Source organism: Hemitrygon akajei, chromosome 7, assembly GCF_048418815.1.
Source record: "Hemitrygon akajei chromosome 7, sHemAka1.3, whole genome shotgun sequence".
Classification (NCBI taxonomy): Eukaryota; Metazoa; Chordata; class Chondrichthyes; order Myliobatiformes; family Dasyatidae; genus Hemitrygon; species Hemitrygon akajei.
The window spans coordinates 99,612,201-99,636,302 of NC_133130.1; the positions used below are offsets into that span (position 1 = coordinate 99,612,201).

Sequence of the window (24,102 nt, forward strand, 5' to 3'; positions counted from 1 at the left end):
TTTGGTCTGAAGTTGATGGGTTAAAGAATTTTTTTTTTGGAAAAAAAACAATTACAGCACAGACCCAGAAGTACTCACCTTCCAGCTATTTGAAGCTTGTGTCAGATTTTGTCCCTTAATAAAATTGAAACTTATCAATGCATTTGCATATGCTGATAATGCACAAACCACGTATAAAGTGGTCCTACCCAGGGTATATCACAGTAATGATCACATTTTGGTAAAATCATGCCCACTGGAAAATTCCAATGCATGATTCACCTCACACAGGTAGACATTTACCAGGTCTTGCATTTACCAGCATTCCCAAAAGCTATTTTGCTTGTCTGGTATCTCCACTTCAGGACCAATGGAAAAAGAAAAAAAATATCAGATTTCAAATTATTTTACCGATCGCTTTGACATCTGGAGATCAATTCTAATCAATGTAGAGGCATTATTCAGTGTTACAAATGTTTTATTGCTTGTGTTAGTGTCTTTCTAGCGAGTTATTTCCAGAAATAAAAGCAAGTCAGTAGAGGATCCTAGTAAACAAGAGGCCAAAACAGTCAAAACAAATGAGTAAAATACTGTATGAACTTTCAGACTTTGTGATAAATCAACTTGTAATCAGGAGTGAAAACCATCAAAAGATTTCCTAGATCCTAAATCAGAATTTGAAGTGGAATCTAGCTTTGTCTCATGCCATTGATAAATCTCTGCAAGAACTTACAAATTCTATCCCAAAACTTATAATGTATCATCTCTTAGAATACTGCATTTTATTGCTTAAAACTCATGTTTATAAAAAAAATTGTTATGACATGTAAATAGAAAGAGACAGGTGGACCTGGAAGATGGCAACACTATTAATTCACATATTAATGAAAGGCTCTTGCATAAATCAAAGCTCATTATCTTCAGAGTTGAGAATGCAGCTTATGCTTCTACATAATTTCCTGACTTGTGTTCTTCTATTAGGTGCAATAAAATGGATAAGCACTCATATTCATTGTGTTCACACACCAATATTATACCCCCCAGCAAACTCAGTAATATTATCTATGCAAAATAGCAGAAGCATTTCGAGAACTAAGGTCACTCATTAATCTCCAAATATTTACTGCTCACCACCTTTACAACTCTCTAGTTTACTGGATAATGAAAAAATTCTGTTTTTACAGACATCCATAAGTCAATTTTGTCCGTAAGTCAGAAAGTACACAAAATCACTCAATACGATAACCATACTTCCACGGTAATGTAATAAGAATGATTATAAAAAGAACAATTCAATTTCACAAAGTTCAGAGCTATCCATTTACTCACTGTGAACATTTCATCTCTTCAGAATATTAAGTACACATTTCAAAATCATCATCACTGGAGTTTGAGAATATGATTATTACAAAGTTCAAACTGAGCAGAATGGGTCAGTACAATTAAAATACACCCACAATACAGCCTCACAGCTTTCACAAAAGAAGTTTTAAGTGAGAACGCAGACAGAGCTAAATGACGAGCAAACTATTTTTGATAGTACATTGAGCTATGGGATATGGTCTAGAAGTTTACATCATTTGATACCATTATAAACAACCAAGTGGCAAATTGCTTTATTAATCTTTTAATACATTTCTTCTTTTGAAGAAGGAAAGAAAAGCCAGAGGGAAGGAAGGTGGGGAAAAGAGATGAGCTCCAAGTTAAAAGGAATGAAACAGGCAGTGAAGCAGATTGGGAGAGGGCTGCAAAAGGAGTGGGTGTGAAAGAAAGAAGAGCAAGACTATGGAGATGGTCAGGAGAAGATCAAAAGAACATTAGAGAAACATAGAAAATAGGTGCAGGAGTAGGCCATTTGGCCCTTCCAGCCTGCACCGCCATTCAGTATGATCATGGCTGATCATCCAACTCAGAACCCTGTACCTGCTTTCTCTCCATACCCCCGATCCCTTTAGCCACAAGGGCCATATCTAACTCCCTCTTAAATATAGCCAATGAACCGGTCTCAACTGTTTCCTGTAAAAAGCATCAAAGGGACTTTTGGGGAAGTGGATAGAGGGAGGGCACATGAGGAAGAGGTGAGGAGTGTGCAGGAAAAGGACCAGAGGAGAGAAGAAAGGGGGCAGCAGCAAGAAGGGAATGTGCTGTGGAGCAGCAAGATGGGTAGGGCTGGAGTGCTGGTAGGCAAAGGGTGCAGGACAGCTGAATGACATGTGAGAAGAGAGAATTGTATGAAAAAATGGATGAGATTAGAACCAAATGGAGCAGCTTGGGCATGGAAGGAATGCAGGGATAAGAAAGGAATTCAAGAATAAGGGAAGTGAATTGAGGGGCCAGGAAGAGAGTGAGGAGGGAGAGTAAGAAGGAAAATGTGGGGTATGTTAGTCAGAATGACTACAGGTGAGAGAGAAAGGTATTTGCAGTTGAGAGTGAGTAAGGCAAACATTAAGATGAAAGAAGTGCATGTGGAAAATTTTGAAGGGAAGGGCTGTAGTGTAAGAGAGGATAGCATGAAATGAGTGGATCTGGCAAAACAGAGGAAAGGAGTGCATAAAACTACAAGCAATTTAGGGAGAAGGAAGGAGTATGCAAAGAGACAAGGTGTGGAAAGAGAGAGAGAAGAAATAGACTAGTCACTCATTAGATACCCAAGAATTGCTCCCTGAGATTTGCTGTTTTAAAGTTTCTTCTGCAGTCGATAAAAGTTTATGGATCAGGGAGCTTAGTTAGTCTTCTATGTTTTCAAATATTTTCTGTTCTTATTTCAGATTTCCAGAATCTGTTCTAGGTGTCAATTATTTTAAAAAAACTATCACCTTTTTAATTTAACACATTTTCACAAAGATGTTTAGGATGACCTACTGTTTGAATTTATAGTTTATCAAATTAGTCTTAACTTCTCCCTCTGAAATGAAGATTAGTATTTTATTAAGGTTATAAACAAATTATAAACCATCATTAAAAGTTGGTGCATTCTTGGAAGCTGTAAGGTTATTTTATTTCTTTCTTGAACATTGATAAATTTCCTGGTGCTTCCCCAAATAAGTACAAATTGGGATAACAATTCAAATTGTCGCTTCCTCACTGACAGATGATTAAGACTGTGTTAGTGGTGCACAATGGGCTCTAAATGATTCTCTGGGCTTGATTTATTGTGCACTCTCAGATGTACAAATAAGTATCTGGAGCTTAAATCTCAGGCAGTTGCAGTTTACACGTTCCCATTCTTAAAATATTTAGTTTTGGCCCTTGGGTTAAACTATATCATAATATGACATGAACTACTAAAAAGTCTCTTAACCATCATAATTTCCACACACAGAATCTTTATTACCATATAATGATAAGTAACAACTTTATGCATTATAACTTATAATTTTAAAATATTTTCACTTCTATGTATACATTTCAATTTCATCAAAATAAAATATTATCTAAATGGCCTTCAATTATGCAAATATTAGAAATGGACAGATACATTTGAATTTGATTATCTTTTTAAGTACAGATTTCAAAATTTTCAAGTTAAGATAATCACAGACTAAGCAAGCATTACATACCCTTTGTTCCAGGTGTCACCATCAGGTCTATCTATGAAAGATCATACTTCAGTAATCTGAATGCACATACTCCTGTGCAATTTCAGTTATGTATTTACCTAGCAACTCAACAAATACAATCTTTGTTAAATGGTATAAGCTATTGAAATCCAACATAATAAACACAGATTTCTAGCTTCTGCAGTTTTTCTCTTAAACATATACAAACAAGCTGGAAAAACTCAGCAGGTCGGGCAGCATCCGTTGAAAGGAGCATCCTTTCAACGGATGCTGCCTGACCTGCTGAGTTCATCCAACTTGTTTGTACATGTTTATTTGACCACAGCATCTGCAGTGTACTTTATGTTTGCAGGCCGCAGGCCCGGATGGTGTCAGCCCCAGGGTGTTCAAAACCTGTGCCCCCCAGCTATGTGGTGTACTTCACCATGTCGTCAACCTGAGTCTGAGTCTTCAGAGGGTTCTTGTGCTGTGGAAGACGCCCTGCCTCGTCCCTGTACCGAAGACACCGTGCTCCAGTGGCTTCAATGACTACAGACCGGTGGCATTGACCTCCCACATCATGAAGACCCGGGAGAGACTTGTTCTAGAGAAGCTCTGGCCTATGGTTAGGCCACACTTAGACCCCCTCCAGGTCGCCTACCAAACCCGACTAGGAGTTGAGGATGCCATCGTCTACCTGCTGAACCTTGTCTACGCCCACCTGGACAAGCCGGCGAGCACTGTGAGGGTCATGTTTTTTGACTTCTCCAGTGCGTTCAACACCATCCGCCTTGCTCTGCTGGGTGAGAAGCTGACAGTGATGCAGGTGGATGCTTCCCTGGTGTCATGGATTATTGATTACCTGACTGGCAGACCACAGTACATGCGCTTGCAACACTGTGTGTCAGACAGAGTGGTAAGCAGCACTGGAGCTCCACAGGGGACTGTCCTGTCACCCTTTCTCTTCACCATCTACACCTCCGACTTCAACTACTGCACAGAGTCTTGCCATCTTCAGAAGTTTTCTGATGACTCTGCCATAGTTGGATGAATCAGCAAGGGAGATGAGGCGGGGTACAGGGCTACGGTGGGAAACTTAGTCACATGGTGTGAGCAGAATCATTTGCAGCTTAATGTGAAAAAGACTAAGGAGCTGGTGGTGGACCTGAGGAGGGCTAAGGCACTGGTGACCCCTGTTTCCATCCAAGGGGTCAGTGTAGACATGGTGGAAGATTACAAATACCCGGGGATATGAATTGACAATAAACTGGACTGGTCGAAGAACACTGAGGCTGTCTACAAGAAAGGTCAGAGCCGTCTCTACTTCCTGAGGAGAATGAGGTCCTTTAACATCTGCCGGATAATGCTGAGGATGTTCTACAAGTCTGTGGTGGCCAGTGCTATCATGTTTGCTGTTGTGTGCTGGGGCAGCAGGCTGAGGGTAGCAGACACCAACAGAATCAACAAACTCATTCGTAAGGTCAGTGATGTTGTAGGGGTGGAACTGGAATCTCTGACGGTGGTATCTGAAAAGAGGATGCTGTCCAAGTTGCATGCCATCTTGGACAACATCTCCCATCCACTTCATAATGTACTGGTTAGGCACAGGAGTACGTTCAGCCAGAGACTCATTCCACCAAGATGCAACACTGAGTGTCATAGGAAGTCATTCCTGCCTGTGGCTATCAAACTTTACAACTCCTCCCTCGGAGTGTCAGACACTCTGAGCCAATAGGCTGGTCCTGGACTTATTTCCACTTGGAATAATTCACTTATTATTATTTAATTATTTATGGTTTTATATTGCTATATTTCTACACTATTTTTGGTTGGTGTGACTGTAACAAAACCCAATTTCCCTTGGGATCAATAAAGTATGTCTGTCTGTTTGCAGTTTTTCTCATTTGTGATAATAAGCACATTGATACCAAGGGTATGCATTATAATTTTAGACCCATAAGCAAAAATTATGCATGGGCTAAATGTCTTTGTGGGTCTGATTAAGAATCTAGAAAGAATTGGGAGCAGGAGCTATTCAGCTCCTTGAGCCTGTTCCAACATTCAACATGATCATGGTTGATTTTCTAACACACCACTTTCCTGCATTAACCCCACAAGCAAATAATTTTCTTAAGATCTAAAAAAAATTAACCACTACAAATGTTTCCTAAAAGTTATTCCATGTTGCTTTATCATCAATAAAAAGAGCACTTCCACCTCTTTCGCAAGTAAGCACTTTGTGCCCAACTGATATCTGCTGATTTATATTGCAATACAGATCTCCCCCCGCTATCCGAAGGTAAAGCGTTCCTATGAAACTGTTAGTAAGCTGAAATGTTGTAAAGCGAAGAAGCAATTACCATTAATTTATATGGATAAAAGTTTTTGAGCATTCCCAGACCCCAAAAAAAACCTACCATATCATATCAAATAACACATAAAATCTAAAATAACACGAACATATAGTAAAAGCAGGAATGATATGATAAATATACAGCCTATGTAAGGTAGGAATATTGTATGTACGGTGTAGTTTCACTTATCAGAATGGGGAAGACAGCAAGCTAAAATCGATTTGGAGAAAAAAAAGTCAGCACATATACGCATATGCACGTACACACATGTGCACATAACTGCCCGCACAAGGCTTCATGGTCATGGTAGTCTTTCTTGGGGTAAACAAACGTATAAAACGGGCATCTTTTTCCCATAAAAGCGAAAATCCTCTTTGGTTAGCGAAAACAGGTACTAATGTAGGTCTTTCATAACAGCCAGCTGTCGTAAAGTGAACGTTCGAGAAATGGGGGCCACCTGTATGTCTTTTATTTACTATGCAGTGAATCCTTGAATAATACTACCACTGAGTGATTTTTCTACAGCTATCAATCCTTGTATCGCCGGCTGGTGGTGTAGTGACATCAGTGCCAGACTTCGGAGCAAAGGCTCCCGAGTTTGAATCCAGTCGGCTCCCTTGCATGCTTTCCATCTGAGCTAGGTTGAGCGTTGAGCTAGCAACTTGGCCTCGTAAAAACAAGAAAGTCTGCTAAAAAAAAAGCCGTCACGATGGCATCCCGATGACTCCACTCCGAGTTAAGGGCTTTCTTCTTCTCTCAATCCCTGTGATATTTCCAACATGATACTGAATAAAAATTCAAGTTTTTGGACCACTCATATCATTACTGTTTATTTTGTTCCAAGTTGAGCAGCATTTTTACATTGTGAAAAAAAGATCTGAAATAAGCCACAGATCAAAAACCAAAGGTTTGTTAGGAATGAATATTTTATAAATATTATTAAAAGTAAATCAGATTGCACTTTGTTTTCTCAATTAAAAACATAAATTTAAACCTTAAGCAACACACACAAAATGCTGGAGGAACTCAGCAGGTCAGGTAGCAAATATGTAAATGAATAAATAGTCAACGGCTTGGGCCAAGGCTCTTCTTCAGGACTGAAATGGAATGGGGATGACACCAGAATAAAAAGGTGGGGGAATGACAAGGAGACCAGCTAGGTGATAAGTAAAGCCAATGGCTGAAGAAGAAGGAATTTGATAAGAGAGGAAAGTGGACCATAGGAGAAAGGGAAGGAGGAGGGTACGTAGGGGGAAGTGACAGGCAGGTGAGAAAACGTAAAAGGCCAGAGTGTGGAATAGAAGAAGAGGCAAGGGGGAGAGATAAATCTTTTTACCGGAATGCGAAATCAATATTCATGCCATCAGGTTGAAGGCTACACAGACTATAAGATGTTGAATATAAGGTGTTGCTCCTCCACCCTGCGAGTGGCCTAATCTTGGCATAACAGGCCATGGACTGACATGTCAGAACAGGAAAAGGAAACAGGAAAAGGTTTGGCCACCGGAAAGTTTCGCTTTTGGTGGATGAAGCAGAGGGGCTCAACAAAGTAGTCCCCTTTACGATAGGTCTCACCAATGTAGAGGAGGCCGCATCGGGAGCACCAAACACAATAGATAACCCCAGCAGAATCACAGGCTAAGTTCTGCCTCACCTAGAAGGGCTGTTTGGGGCCATGAATGGAGGTGAGGGAGGAGGTGAATGGTCAGGTGTAACACTTAGGCCGCTTGCAGGGATAAGAGCCAGGAGGGAGATTAGTAGGGAGAGACAAATGTACAAGGAATCAGGGAGGAAGCGACCCCTGTAGAAAGCAGAATGGGGAAGTTAAAGATATGTTTAGTGGTAGGATCCCTTTGTAGATGTGATAAGTCGCTGAGGATGTTGTGTTGGATGTGGATGCTCATGGGGTGGTAGGTAAAGACAAGAGGAACTCTATCACTGTTAAAGGGTTGGGAAGAAGGGGTAAGTACAAACGTTTGAGAAATAGAAGAGATGCCCTTAAGTTTCTACTAGCTTTTTCCTATCAGTTAGGCATTAATCCTTCAGAGTAAGGTATAAACTAATTGAAAAAAAATTGAAACACAAAATTAGGCAAACTATACACAAAATGAAAGCATATGCAGCAGTTTGAATTTTTCCCAAGATGGTCCAGTTTGGGATACAGAGATCAGATCAGCTTTGTTACATTGAAACATGTAATGTGTCATTTTGCATCAAATCAATTCAATCAGTGAGGATTATGCTGACCAGCTCACAAGTGTTGCCATGCTTCAGGTGCTAACATGGAATGCCTGCAACTCTCTTACCCTAACTTTTGGGATCTAGGAGGAAACCAGAGCACCCACAGAAAATCATTAGTCATGGGGACTATTTCCAGTCAAGATGGTGCCAGCAAACAATGATTCCTTGGGCAACATCTTCCAGATAGCAAATCTATCTAATTATTTCACTTTTTTCTGTGCCTTTTGTTTGTTCTTTTTGTCTTGTTTTTGTTACAGAAACTGTTGGAGCCTGTGATGCACAGTTTGGAATTCAATTGAAGGATCCAGCTCTATGCTGTGTTCTGAAAGATCAGAAACAGGGAGCCGAAGAGGTCCGAGAACACAAGCAAACTCATGGAAAAGACCAAATATGAGGTGCAGGGTGAAGAATGACTCCATCTCAAAGCTGCGAGGAAGATTGAAGCATTGAGGTGAATGCTGAGGGGATCAGAGATGACCCCTGACAGAGATGATCTGCATCTGACTGGCACGTTTGGCCCCAGATGGGAACGTTTGACTTGGATCGGTGGCATTTGGATCCGGGTTGGCAGGCACTCTTTAAGGAAGGACCGAGTTCATGTGACTACTCTCCTTGTATGCAGATGAAAAGATGTTTCCCATATTCTGAGATTTATGTGATCATCGGACTGTATTCTGTATTGGTTTTTCGGTGTTTTCTTTCTGTGGCCGATTGGTGGGTAGGATATCTGTTAATTTCCTCTTCATAGCATTCACCATGCCTTCCCTCCTAGAATTCAACTTTTATTGTGTTTGGAGCAAAATTCAAATGAGGCTTGGAGCTGAGTGGTCTTGACAGAACCCAAACTGAGCATCAGTGAAATAGTTAATAATATACAATTAAACACAATTTCTTCCTCCACTTTGCTGATTATTGAGGCTAGGCTGATAAGGCAATATATAGCTCGAATAGCTTTGGCCTACTTTCTCAGGTAGATATCGTATCACATGTATCAAATGTAATATTAATCTGTGGATAATAATTATTGGCTTAAAGCTGTCATCCTTATAACAACTGTCATGCAACTACCTACTCTCAAGGCTGCAACAAAGTTAGTAAATGCAGCAACAAGTGTAGGGAGATTACATTTCAGTTACATGGGGCAGTGGTGGTACATCACCTGGAACATTTGTTAACAGTACTAGTCCCCTATTTACAGAAGGATGTAAACAACTGAAAGCAGTTTAGGGAAGATAAACTGGATTAATACATGCAACCAATTTCTTATGAGGTAAGTTTTGATATCAGGCTAGGCTTATATCTGTTGGAGTTTAAGGGTTGTGATGAATAACTTGAATGAAGCATACACGATTATTGTCTCAGAGGGTCAGTCGTCTGTCTTTGGAACTCTTACTCAAAGGCAAGTGAAAGTACAGTTATGAATATTGTTAAGGCAGATAGATTCTTGATAAGCAAGGAAGTGAAAGGTTATCATTAGTGATTGGAATGTGGAGTTAAAAGCTACAATCAGTTTACCCCATGTCATTGATCGGCTGGAGTGGAAAATTCCTGCTTCTAATTTGTTGAAAGCTCCAGGAGTTGTTTGTTTGGTAGAAAAATCACAGAAAGAGATAATGGCCTGTACTGTAAGCTCTTTCATTCATAAAGTACCTTAGTTAATAGCGTTAAGTATTGACTGTTTCCAGATCATGGAGTGAGTGAGAGAGAGAGAGTGAGAGTGTAAGAGAGCGAGAGCGAGAGAGAGAGAAAGAGAAATTGAAACATTGGGCCAGAATTCTAATTGCATCACATCAAAACAACAATATTATGTGATTAAAAAGTACATTAAGCAGAAAGAAACCATATTGCCTAGTTTTCTGTGTGTCCTAATATCAGTCATGAACACACTCTGCACATTTGTATGCATACAGGACACAAGAGATTCTGCAGATGCTGGAAATCCAGAGCAATGTACACAAAATGCCGGAGGAACTCACAGGTCAGACAGCATCTATGGAAGGAGTTGGTTAGAGAGGAGTGGTTAATGGATGTTAGTGAAATCAATGCTTATGCCATCAACTTGCAATCCATGTGAACCTATCTGGGTTGCTTATTGTATTAACACGTAATGTAGCCTCCTGTACATCGGTAAACCTGGCGCAGTCAGGGGAAAATCATTTCATTAAGTACCTTCACTTCATCTGCCATAACACCCAGGATCTCCCAGTGACCAAGCATTTAAATTCCACTTCCCATTTCCACACTGATATACCTGTCTATGGCCTCCTCTCCTGCCAGATGAAGAACAGAGAAGCAACACCTCATATTACAACCTTCCAGCATTAACAGTGATTTATCTAGCTTCTGGCAACTGCTCCCCTATGTCCCATCCATCCTTGACTCCTTTACTCCCTTTCCTTCCTTATTTCGCAACTGCTTTCCTTTATTCCATGATCTGTTGCTTCTCCTATTGGACTCCTTCTTCAGCACTTTGTCTCTACCACTTATCACTTCCCAGCTTCTCAAATGATTCTGTTTCCAGCCCCTACCACCTATCACCTTATCCATTTCACTTATCAGCTTGTGCTTGTCTCCTCCCCTCAACCTTTTATTCAGGCTTCTGCACTCTTTTATTCCAGTCCTGATGAAGGGTCTTGGCCCTAAACATTGACTGTCCATTCCCCTACATAGATGATGCCAGACATGCACGTAACATTTACTGCTACTGTTTCACATTTTTATACTACTGCTTGTTTTATTGTTATAGTTTCAGCAACATTATATGGTCTTACATAAACATTCACCTCACACTTTATGTCAACCTGTCATTCTTCAGGTCATGCCAGTCAGAGACTTATGCTATTATTACTTTGTGACTATATGTGTTGGATTGCATGTGTGTGACTATATGTACTGTGTTTTGCACCTTGGTATCAGAAGAACAATACTTTGTTTAGCTGTATACATGTGTATGGTTGAATTGCAAAAAACTTGAAGATTTTCATTGTCAAACTAATTGAAATGAAGTAATAATGTAATGTTTAAAATCAATCAACAGTAAACCACTGAACTACACTGGTCTGCTGAAGTACCCTTTTTATTAAAGGCTGAAAAATAACATGACTTAAAGGGCTGATCCCACAGAACCCATGTTGGTATCAATACTGCAGCATTTCCCTGACCATACCCTGCACACTGCTCATTGAAGATACACACTGCTCCTTGCATTTTCCAAGCACACTTTTCCAAATGAAAATAATTTGCCTTGCCCATTTATCTGAACCCAACATTTATCTTTATGAATAACATGGGCAATCAGTACAGGGAAAATTATAGAGTTCAATGCAAGAAGTAGATAAAGGGCTCAACACCCTGTTACCTTGTCCACGTAAGATTTACAAGGACCCAAACTCTTACATATAGAGGAACAATGTTTTATAAGTAGTTCTCACTTTTGTCTGTTACCTGAACAAATCTCGTTTGTTCAAAGCCTAAAGATGCAGGTATTTTGTACCATTCATGGAGTAATTTGCACTGACTGTGGCAGCTACTATTTTCAACTCTGAAACAGACCAGTAGCAGGAAGAAACTATATCGTCTCATTGCGTAGGTTGGCAACTCTCATGATTTATTTGCATTCCTAGTCAGTCACAGATGTCTTTCATCTTTAGTGATAGTCCAAAGGATAGTCTTTGGGGTCTGAGGGTGATATCCCCCATTTGTCATGAAAGATTACTCTGCTCATGTTCCCAAAAATACCAGCTGAACAATGATATAACTGTTGCTACTCCACCATCATGACCATGTAGATTTTACAATACAACTGCTCAGAATGTGATTTCCCTGTCTGCAGTACTTGGATGGTTCTTATGATATTCTACCGTTAACTCTGCTGCATACGTCCAGGTCTGCTTTGCCTGAATAAGAAATTTTATCTAGTGACAACTGATGGTGAGAATCCTTAATGATGGATGTCACCTTCTTGAAGCACTACCTTTTACAGTCATTCTTGATGCTGGGGAGGCTTGTACCTGTGATGGAACTAGCTGAGTCTACAATCCTCTGCAGCCTCTTTTGATCCTGCACTTTGGAGCCTCCATACCAGGCTTGTGATGCAAACAGTCAGAATGCTTTCCATGATACATCTCTAGAAATTTACTTGAGTCTTTTGTGACATATAAAATGTCCTCAAACTCCTAATGAAGAGTAACTACTGATGTGCATCAACGTGTTGGGTCCAGGATTGATCACCTGCGATATGAACACCCAAGAATTTGAAGCTCCATTGCTCAACCCTCAATGAGCACTTGGTGAGACGACAAAAAATCAGAAGAGTAACTTTTCACAGAGTAAAGGAAAGACTGAGAAAATGTACTCCGTGTCCTGTTAAGTCATGGTGTAATGTCATATCTAATTTGAATAATAGATGCTATCTCAAGCAAATCAACCAACAGCATTGCTTGACTGAAGCAGAGACAGAGATATCAATACTATGTATACAGTTATTGCAGCTTGACAACAGGCTTCAAAACAGTAGCCAATTAGAACTAGATCTAGAAGGGTAGTCTATAAGACAGTTTTTTGAGGATTTTATGTAAAGTGAAGCACGTGGGCACTTACATTTTTTGTCTTTTCTTATTTAAAGAAATGGATGAAACCAGTATGTTATATGCAATATTATATTTGTACCATTTAAGCTCTCACCATTTTAAATATGGAACTTAACAATTGTTCTCTGTATTACATAGGGTTTAGTGTAGTGGAGACACTGCTGATGCCATTTGCTCTTTCATTAATCAAGGACTGTTGATGGGAGTTTAAATTATCAACTGTTCCTTGTACCTTTGAGTGAATAAACAGAATTTTAGTCAGATACCAGTGTTGTAGCTTGGCTAGAGAAATCACTTTAACTAGAGTGCTTCAGCAAAATAACTGAGATATTTTATGTGCTTGTGGTTTGTTCAAATATTTCCATATGGTCGTGTAGAATGAACTTAATTGCTCAGGACCCAGATTGACTTTTATTTCAGCACTTTTGGGTGGAAAATGTCATCAATTCCCCAGTCTTCTCTCTTGCACTTAGTACTTTGCTTTAGCATGACAGGGGACTGAGTATTTCATGAAGTCTCTTGGTAATAGCTTAATTTTCCATTTACCAATATTTGTGAGGGGATATGGCAGGATTGTTGAACTTTGATTTAATCTATTGGTTGTAGGATCACTTAGCACTGTCCATAGATTACTGTGTGGCATTGGTTTGTAGCTTCACCAGACTGACATTTTATTTTATGTTGCAGCTACAGCTTTTGCTGTAATATTCTTCACCACTCATCACTAAATCAGGATTGGTTTCTTGGTTTGATAGCAATTGCACTGTGAATGACAAAAAGGCTATAAAGGTGATATAGAATAAAGATCGGATGATTCTGCTGGCCCATGGATATCCAGTTTTGCATTTCAGTGAAAAATGAAGTTATGGCTTTCTCTCCTTATTTTAGCACTTGCAGCTCTGCATTTAGACACAGAGGGCGTTGCTGTGGAGGTGGGGACATAAAATCCCTGCAATTTGCTTTTGTGGGTACCTTTAACCATTTGGGTATTGTTGAAAGCCTCCTATCACATAAAAAAGGAATGTCCTCTCAGTGCTTACTGTCAAGGCATGACAGCCTATAATGCAGCAATGAACGTGGGAGAGGACTTACCAAATCTAGTGTCATTCTTCTCTTTGTGTGAATACTACAGCTGTCAATACTACATGACGTCAAATCTCATGCTTTCAAATGCTTTTTGAGTACGTGCACTGAAACTGATGTGTGCCCTTCACCACTATGCTTGTTGTTTGCAAATACAGTAGTTAATAATACCTATGTATACATGATCTGGAGAATTAAATCTCTGCTCTTCCATATGCCCCCCACATCCCCTATCAAGAATGCTGTGAGTGCCTCCTCAGAATATAGAGGCAGCAGCATCCACTTTCAACACACCACTCCCCACTCCTTGCATCCAGAACATTCAGATGTTAAAATTCCTGAACTAGTCCACGATTAACTAATTAACATTTAAAACCATACTTGCTTCAGGCACTGTGGCGGTATTTGTTAATTTTTTTACAGCTCAAAATAGCTGAACAATGAATAGCTTTAGCATTCCAGCAGGAGCCGCAGGGCTCATGGAAGTGGCCAACATATAATTAAATTGACTCATAAATAATCTAGATTGCATGCAATAAATATAGCATCATAAATCAATTTCAGTAATAAAGCTGCCTCAAGGCCCTTTCTAAAATGACCATGACTAGGCAAGAAGACCAACAGTTTCACCTTTAAATGAAGAGATGTGCCCCTTGACAAGGTTTTAAGACTAAACTCTACTTTATTTTTAGCAAACAAATTGTATGTACCAGGCTTCAAACAAGATGCTACAATTTCTTGGTATGATTAAATCAATAGATAATTAAAGTAGAAACATGAAGGTGTTGCATGGTTATACAGAGGATCAAAATTAAAGCCTGTGTTATTGGCTCATCAGAGGTTACCATTAAAGATTTGAGGCAATAGCATGTTGAATCTGACCTTCACAAATATCTACATTAAAACAAAACCTATTCGCTGCGCATGTCTTTCACTTGTTATGTCCCTACTTTCTATTACAAGCACATCATGAAGAAAATTGAATTGAATTGACTTTATTTCTTACATTCTTCACATACATGAAGAGTAAAAATCTTTACGTTATGTCACCATCTAAATGTGCAATGTGCAATCATAGTAATTTATAATAAATAAAAACAGTCAGTATAATATACACTTAAATCAGTGTGAGTTAATCAGTCTGATGGCCTGGTGGAAGAAGCTGTCCTGGAGCCTGTTAGTCCTGGCTTTTATGCTGAGGTACTGTCTACCGGATGGTAGCAGCTGGAATAGATTGTGGTTGGGGTGACTTGGGTCCCCAATGATCCAACGGGCCCTTTTTACAGGCCTGTCCTTGTAAATGTCTTGAATCATGGGAAGTTCACAACTACAGATGTGCTGGGCTGTCTGCACCGTTCTCTACAGAGTCCTGTAATTAAGGGAGGTACAGTTCCCATACCAGACAGTGATGCAGCCAGTCAGGATGCTCTCAATTGTGTCCCTGTAGAAAGTTCTTAGGATCTGGGGGCTCATTCCAAACTTCCTCAACCGTTTGAAGTGAAAAAGGCACTGTTGTGCCTTTTTCACTACACAGCTGGTGTGTACAGACCACGTGAGGTTCTCGGTGATGTGGATGCCAAGGAACTTAAAGCTGTTTACCCTCTCAACTCCAGATCCATTGATGTCAATAGGGGTTAGCCCATCTCCATTCCCCCTGCAAACCACAACCAGCTCCTCTGCTTTTGTGACATTGAGGAAGGCTATTTTCTTGACACCACTGTGTCAGAGAGATGACTTCTTCCCTGTAGGCCACCTCGTTATTGTTTGAGATAAGGCCAATCAATGTAGTGTCATCGGCAAATTTAATTAGCAGATTAGAGCTGTGGGTGGCGATATAGTCATGGGCATACAGGGAGTAAAGGAGGGGACTCAGTATGTAGCCCTGAGAGGGTCCTGCATTAAAAGTCGGAGGGTTGGAGGTGAGAGAGCCTACTCTTACAACCTGTATGTGAAGATATTCTCCACATGAACTTTTGATGAATATCATCTCAATCTTATTTATAGTATTTGCAGGTATTAAACTGGTGGTAATATAGAGCTGCACTGCTGCATGGACCAGGAAAATACTTTGTGAATGTAATAGCTGGAATCTAGCCTGAAGGTTCATTTATATGCAAAGTGAAAATGTTGTTTGATAATTGATATAAGCCTGCAAAGACGGAAGGGATGTACACAAAATATGGACCTATTTTTTAAAATGTATATTAATGATTGTATTTAATTGAATATACATTCAAACAGTTAAGTTACTAAACATTAATGTGATTTGCATGCAAATCTTAAATTAGCAGTAATAAGCACTACAGAAAATCAAATGATAGTACAGTGAAAATTATCTCCACTGGGAAGGGGAATTCTTCCATGTCTTAGCTGTTATTGGCCTTGGAGGTAAACATGACAATTGTGGTGAATTCTTAGAGTACAAAGAATTAGATGAATAAATTAGATTGCACTTCCTGTTAATTTATAGCTGTCATCATACCAAATTATCTGCAACATTTGTTAATCCAAATACATTTTCACCACTGAAAATTTCCCAAAAATATGCCAAGAACTAGAAGCTGATGGTTTCTTCATTGGTCAGTGTATGAAAGGATATGGCAAGAAGGCAGGTGTATGGTGTTGAATGGGATCAGGGGTCAACCATGATGGAATAATGGAGCAGTCTTGATGGGGTGAATGGGCTAATTTCTGCTCCTATGTCTTACGGTCTAAAGAAGATGTTTCCAATTTTGGGAAAGTCTAAGACTAGAGGAAACAGCTTCAGAATAGACGGATGTCCTTTTAAAACAGAGATGAGAAGGAATTTCTTCAGCCAGAGTGTGGTGAATCTGTGGAATTCTTTGACACAGGCAGCTGTGGAGGCCAAGTCTTTATATATATTTAAGGCAGAGGTTGATAGGTTCTTGATTGGTCAGGGCATGAAGGGATACAGGGAGAAGGCAGGAGATTGGGGCTGAAAGAAAAATTTTATCAGTCATGATGTATTGGTGGAGCCGACTCAATGGGTCAAGTGGCCTAATTCTGCTCCTATATCTTATGCTCTCATGATCATAATAGAACACCACTGGCACGTGGTGCCAGCTATAAATGTGCCAATGGCACAGCTATAAATAAGCCCTCTACTATCACCCTGTCTTCTACAGCCAAGCCAAAAGCCAAGGGCCAGGAAGACTTTAAGAAAGAGCTCATAATGGAGAAAACAGATTTTGATAAACATTTTGCACGAAATATTAAGTCAAGCAGTAAGAGTTTCTATGAATATATAAATAGGAAGAAGGCACCTAAGGTAGGTGTGGGTCCTCCAGAGGATTTCCTTTGAATTAATAACAGGAAACAAAGAATTGACAGGTATCAGTCTTCACCATGGAGGATGCTTCAAATAGTCCTAAGATGACTGATGGGTTAATCTCAAATATTGTGGAGAAACTTGTAAAAATCTCAAACAAAAGAGATAAAGAGTTAGAAAAGCTCATGAACCAAAGGTGGACAAATCACCAGGAGCTGATGGCCTGCACCAAAGTGCTTTAAAAGAAATGGCCGCAAAGATACTGGACACAATGGTTGAAATTTTAGAAAATTTGCTGTATTTCAGGAAGGTACTTGAAGGTTTGAAAACAGCTAACGTTCAGGAGAACACTAGAAGACTGGAAAACAGGCAACGTTTAAAAAGAAATACGAAAGATGGGAACCTATAGATTAGTTCTATTGTCAGCAAGATGCAAGAGTCAACAATCAAAGAGGAAATGAATTAATCAGTAAGGAAGCTGAACATAATAAAACGTAGTTAACACTTTTTTATGAAAGGTAAATCATGTTTGAAGAATATAATGTTTGAATTCTTTGAGGATGTGACAGGGAGAAAAGATGGGGGATCCTGTTGATGCAGTATACTTAGTTCCATATTTGACAAGCTGCTCCATAAGAGGCGTCTGCATAAATTAAGAGCTCAAGATATCACATGAATTGAGTTAGCATGGACTGAAAACTGGCTATCATATAGAAAACAAAGAGATGGAATAAATGGGCCCTTTTCAGGGTAAAAGGGATGAACAACAGGAGTCAGACCCTGGCTCTCAGCTATTTACTATTCACAATTATGACCTAGAGGAGGAAACAAAATGCAAGGTTTCCAAGTTTGCTGATGATATAAATTTGGTAGGATGACATATGAGGACATTGTGATTCTGCAATGTGATATGGAAAGATTGAATGACTGAATGCAATCCTGACAAATAGGGAGACCAAACGTTCACTATGAACAATTAAAAGGCGGATTATTATCTAAATAGAGACTTCAAATGAAGTTCAAAGGGACCTGGGTATTTTAGTACATGGATTACAAAAAGCACACAGATCCAATAAGTAGATAATCAAACCATATGGTTGTCTTTATGTTGAAGGGGTTGGAGGTTAAGAATAGGATGTTTTAGTTACAATGGACATAAATGAGACAGATGCTGATATCTGGAGGAACAAGCAATATGCTGGGGGACCTCAATGAGCCTAGCATCATCTGTGGCAAGTGAGATAGGAATCCAAAGGAAATTCACCAGGCTAATTCCTGGGATGAGAGGTTTAGCCTAACAATAGAGGTAAGGCAGTTGGATCTGCATTCCTTGGAGTGAGGCATTAAGAATGATGGGTGAACTTTTTTAAATGTACAAGATTCTAAAGGGGCTTGACAGGGACTATTATCACTATTGGGAAAGTCATGAGCAATAGCTACATAATAAGAAGCATGTCATTGAAAACAGAGATACACGAAAGACATATCATTGGAAATATTTATGGTGGAGACAGATAAATGGTTGAAGGATTGAAAAACTGAGGGCTACGGGAAACTGACACAGAAGAAAAGTCAGACCAGCATAGTTAATGTTCATAGAGTTACACAATTTGTCTATGTTGACCAAGGTGTCAATCTACTCTAAACCCATTTGCCTATGCTTCACTCATATCTCCCATCCATGTGCTGTACAAATTTAACTATAATAATTGTACCTGCCTCTACTACCTCATCTGATAGCTCCAAGCTTTTTCATCACTGTCTACCTGTTTCGCCACCTTCAAGGTACCAGTATCCAAAGGTCTCACTGTTCAATGACAGTCCCCAGGGCCTTGCCATTGAATAGTGGGGTAATCTTAAGAAACATGGTCTATTCCTGCTGTTATTATTTTGTGAACTTGTGTTTCAGTTGCCATCTAGTCCTTCCTCTTCTATTATAAAGTTGCTCTTCCAGATAATTATAAGCCCAAATGTTCAAGTATAAATTCTGAAAGTGTAAGATGCTTAATACTTAAGTGTAAGATGCTTAATAGTCCAGGAAGAACCAATGCATTCTGGAAATTTCACTCCAAATATTAACTGACATGAATTTTAACTGCATGACATTCCAAGGAAACAATCTTCTAAGCAAAACGAAAAAGGGAGCCGTGAATGAGATTTGCACAGGTATAAATAATGACTGAAAGCCAAAATGGTGAAAGGATGAATTGAAGAATGAATTGCTAGTATAGAGCTAGGATCTCAAGGAAGAAGGCAGTCAAAATGAATAACAATCTAATCAGAAACTATATAGGTTCACTGAACACAGGATAGAATAGCTTACAATGCAGTTGTAATGTTTTTAATGAGTGCATACTTTTGTAAAGTGGTTATAGTAGAAACAATATAAATGCCTGACCATTAGTAACTGGATGTCTTTATTGTTTTAAATATTTTCATTATATTATTCTGGACTCTTCTGGACTTTATTAAACAATATTTGTTTTTCAATTTTCAGAACCTATAAACAGGAAATATTGTGTAGATCTTCGTCAAGACTGCATTCCATTCTGGCAAGGCATGATTGAAGGGCCCATTGAACACACATTCACATGGGAAAAAGGAATCAGGTTTAATTAGGTGAACTTTATTCACTTTCAAAATTTCCCATTCAGACAGCAAAGCTGAGTCTGCATCGCAACCAATAAATGGAAAACATTGTCTCAGAGAACTACTGACTACTGATATAATTTCAGGCAGACATCGCTGTTACCTGACTCGTAGCCAGTAAATGAAGTAAAACTAGAGCAATGCAATTCATTTATACCAATATGGGACATTTGATATAAATAAGATAGATCTTCATACGGAAACTTCATAACTCCACCTACTTTAATTTGGATTTAAGTCCTGCATATTTTTGAATAATGTGTTAAGGTATTGCTGAAAGGTGATTATACGTCACTCTTTCTTCAGTCAAGACAGTGAACAGTCACCTACATAATAATCACCACATTTACAAATAATTAGTAAATATGGATTATGATAGCATGGTGGATATAAAATGAATGAATAAATTACTGACCCGGATTAACAATTTTTCATCAGTTCAGATTTAAATTCAACTGGGGGAGCAAAATCACTTCAAAATAATTTACCATCACAAAATGAACACAAAACTGGTGGTAAATATCCAATTAGATTTGTTTCAAAAAACATGCTATCTTTGGTCAACCCAGTCTGAGATCCCTGACAAGCCATATTATTGTATCTAGTCTCTGAGATGGTCTCTCAAACATCTACTAGGAGGCATGATCCAACAAAGCAGCTATTTTCAAAGACAATGAGGGAGCAACAAAGAAAACTTAATCAGCATTGTTTACATCTAGAAAATGTATCTTAGGAAACCAGTCCTTTCAGACACTGAAAGCATGATTAAAATGTTGTAGGACAGCAAAATTCCTTGAAAGCAATTTCTATCTAATTTTACCTATTTGTTTTCTGTTTCATTATATACTTCATCAGCTGAGCTGGTGTTTCCATCCAGTCCTGATCTTACAATATAAAGCTGTTTTTATGCCAACAGAGTTGCATCTTGCCATCCAGAAAGGCTAAGCTTACGTAAATCCAGTTAAACAAACTGAATCATATAAAACTAAAAGGCCTAGAAATTTGTATGAGTGGCACTTTTTTCAGTGCTTTGTATAGGAAAACTGGTAACTTCTGAGACTGAACACAACTGTGATGATTTCCAATTTGAAGTATGCCACTAAAATAATTCAACCAGCCACTGGGAGTGCAAATCATGCATGCAATGATAATGCAATAGTTGGTATCGTATGCAAATAGAATGAGTTGATTCGTTATGCGATGTTCCTTTAGAATACTGCTCATGAAATTAGGTCCTGTTGTCCTGAAGTGGTCTTGTTGCCAAGCATTCTATGAACAATTCTGTTGTGTAAGCTTATGACCAAATGATCACAGGCCAGCTACATAGCTATCAACATCGTGGCAATACAGCTGTCCCCTTTTTTTCGAACGTTCACTTTACGGCACCTCACTGTTATGAAAGACCTACATTAGTTACCTGCTTTTGCTAACAGAAGGTGTTTTCACTGTTATGAAAAAAGGTAGTGTGCGAAAAAGGCAGCGCGCGATAAAAGGCAGCACACACCCCGAGCAGCCAAGTGCCTCCCCCGGAACTGCATTCTAGCTAGCATTGCTTAAACATGTGCTTGTGAGCATTTGTGCTTTATGTCGATTTATTTTGTACATCCGTTAGCAAGATGAGTTCTAAGGTATCGGAAAAGCCTAAAAGAGCTTGTACGGGTATACACTTAGCATAAAACTAGCCATAATTAAGCGTTTCGATCGTGGTGAACGAAATAAGGACAAAGTGGGTTTGGCTTGTGGAAGTTGCCGAAGATGATGTTGAAGAGATTTTGGCATCCCATGACCAAGAACTGATAGATAAAGAGCTGATGCAATTGGAAGAGGAAAGGATAATAATTGAAAATGAACATAGTAGTGAACGGACCGAAAGTGAAGTCATCCAGGAACTGAATGTGAAGCAACTGCGTGAGATTTTTGCTGTGATTGACAACGCTGCAATGATTGAAGAAAAGTACGGCTTTGATTTTGAAAGGGTACGCAGGTTTAGGGCATATTTGCAGGATGGTTTGAGTGCTTACAAAGAACTATATGATAGGAAAATGCACGAGGCTAAGCAGTCACACATACTGTTGTTTTTCAAGCCTTCCACATCAGCCACAACAGACGACGAACCTCAACCTTCGACATCGAGGCAGGCAGACATAGAAGATGACCTGCCTGCCCTGATGGAAACAGTCGACGATGAGATGACACCCCAGTCTCCTCTACCTCCCACCACCCCAACCTCCAACGACTCAGCCTAACACACCATCATCAGTGTGCTCACTGTCTTCCCAATTCCGGTAAGTGATACTACACTGTACATACATTATTTCTACTTTATATATTTGTGTATTTTTATGTGTTATTTGGTTTGATTTGGCAGCTTCATAGCTTAAAGGTTACTGGAGAGAGTGCTTCTGCCGAGTGTTTCTGCCAAGAGCGCTTGCGCCGAGTGTTTCTGCTGAGAGCGCTTGTGTGAGATTTTCGTTATGGTGGACAGTGCTGCAATGATTGCAGAAAAGTATTTCTACTTTATATAGGCTGTGTATTTATCATATCATTCCTGCTTTTACTATATGTTATTGTTATTTTAGGTTTCATGTGTTATTTGGAAAGATTTGATAGGTTATTTTTTGGGTCTGCGAACGCTCACAAATTTTTCCCATATAAATAAATGGTAATTGCTTCTTCACTTTACGACATTCTAGCTTACAAACCATTTCACAGGAAAGCTCCACCTTCGGATGGCGGGGGAAACCTGTATAACAAAGTTACAAAATCTGTGTTTAAGGTAACAGATGGGCTCCTGGTCAACCAACTTTGTCCTGGATGAGTTATGTTTTTTAAAAATCTGAATTGGATGATTCATCTCCTAAGCAAATTTCAGGCAACATGATGGGTTACATCACAGAGCACCAGTTAGGATTTTAATGTCATCAAAAATTAGATGTTTCATTGCCATTTTGGAGGAACATTGTAAATAAAAGCAAATCTTCAATAAAGCGAGCCAGGATTCAGATAGAGGGGTAAGAGAGCAGCACAACTGGTAGAGCTGTTACCACACAGCTCCAGCAACCTGGGCTCAGTCCTGGCCTTTGGTGTTTTTCGGTTGGCACTGGCTCAGTGGGCTGAAGGACCTGTTTCCCTATACAACCATGAAACAATGTATCTTCAGAGTTCTGAAAATCAAAAGTCCTCAGGGCATATAACTGAACCAAGCTAGTTTCAACAATAAAATACAAGACTACATTAAACATGCGATCAGAACAAAGAGGAAATCCATCACCCAAAACTAGAACTAAATCTTAAGTCCGCAATAAGAACAACTTTAAGGAGGGATACAGGTCAGTTTCAGCGATTAAACTGTAAATTATGGTTTACTTTTCATGCTAACAAATTCAGTAAACAAAAACAAAATACTACAAGTAGAATAAAATTGCAAACAAACTTTCTCCATATTGCAGTTTCCACAAGAAGTAGAAGTTACATTAATGGAGTAAAAGTTACATTCATTAATAGGAAAACAAATGCAAATCTCTGATTTATATTACAAATGTCTGTAGTAACATGTCTATGTTAGCAAATATCATCTGAATAGTTGGCACAAGTGGGCCGTACCACTGAAACTACAAAAATAGACAGATGGCAAATCAACTGCAGTGATGTTATCTTTTTTTTAACCTACTGAACTATTCTTTATTTTTCTTTCATAATACACTAGCTGACACCAAGATGACAGCACCTAAATATCAATCACTGAAAAGAAGTTTTGTCCATTACTGACTGCAAAATGACTCAAAACTGAACATGCACGAAGAAGAAAAATTGCTGTTTGCATCAGCAAGATGATGCTGGTGAACTGGATGCTAGTGGTGGCCCTAAAGGCTGCTCACTGTCACAAATGGAGCTGTTGAATACTCAGGAGAATCTTAGGGGCTTGTGTGAGGCAGAGAGCAATCTAAACTGTCTTCGGTTTACTGTTAATGGAAGCATGGTATGGATACTGCTGGAGAGACCAGTATTTATTGTCCACCCTTGATAAGAATCACATAAAGGCTAGTCTGAGAAAAGATGATCAATATTTTTCATATTGCAGATTTTGAAGTAAAATACCTTAGGTGATGCATGAACTCATATCTCAGTTGATGATCCAGACCTCTGGATATTAGTCCAGTCATTTATTAATTACCTGACCCTACCCTTTTAAATTTGAATCAGCAGGAATATTCTTGTTTTTTCTATCTTCATGTTAAGTCTTCCTTTTTAGATGGGAGCTTCTAACAGCCTTTGAAGGACAATGGGTTTGACTCCTAACTGCTTGAAGCAATATAACATAATAGGCATTTGTCAGTCTTTTTGGAAAGGGGAATCTTCATTGGCCCTGAATTTATTCA

The 24,102-nt window shown here is 39.1% G+C and overlaps 1 protein-coding gene across 10 annotated transcripts in view; it reads right to left on the reverse strand.

The window, feature by feature from the left end:
* The window catches only part of LOC140730738 (KH domain-containing RNA-binding protein QKI), a 548,106-nt gene that overhangs the window by 131,556 nt on the left and 392,448 nt on the right, over nt 1-24,102 (reverse strand). The window lies entirely within an intron of this gene.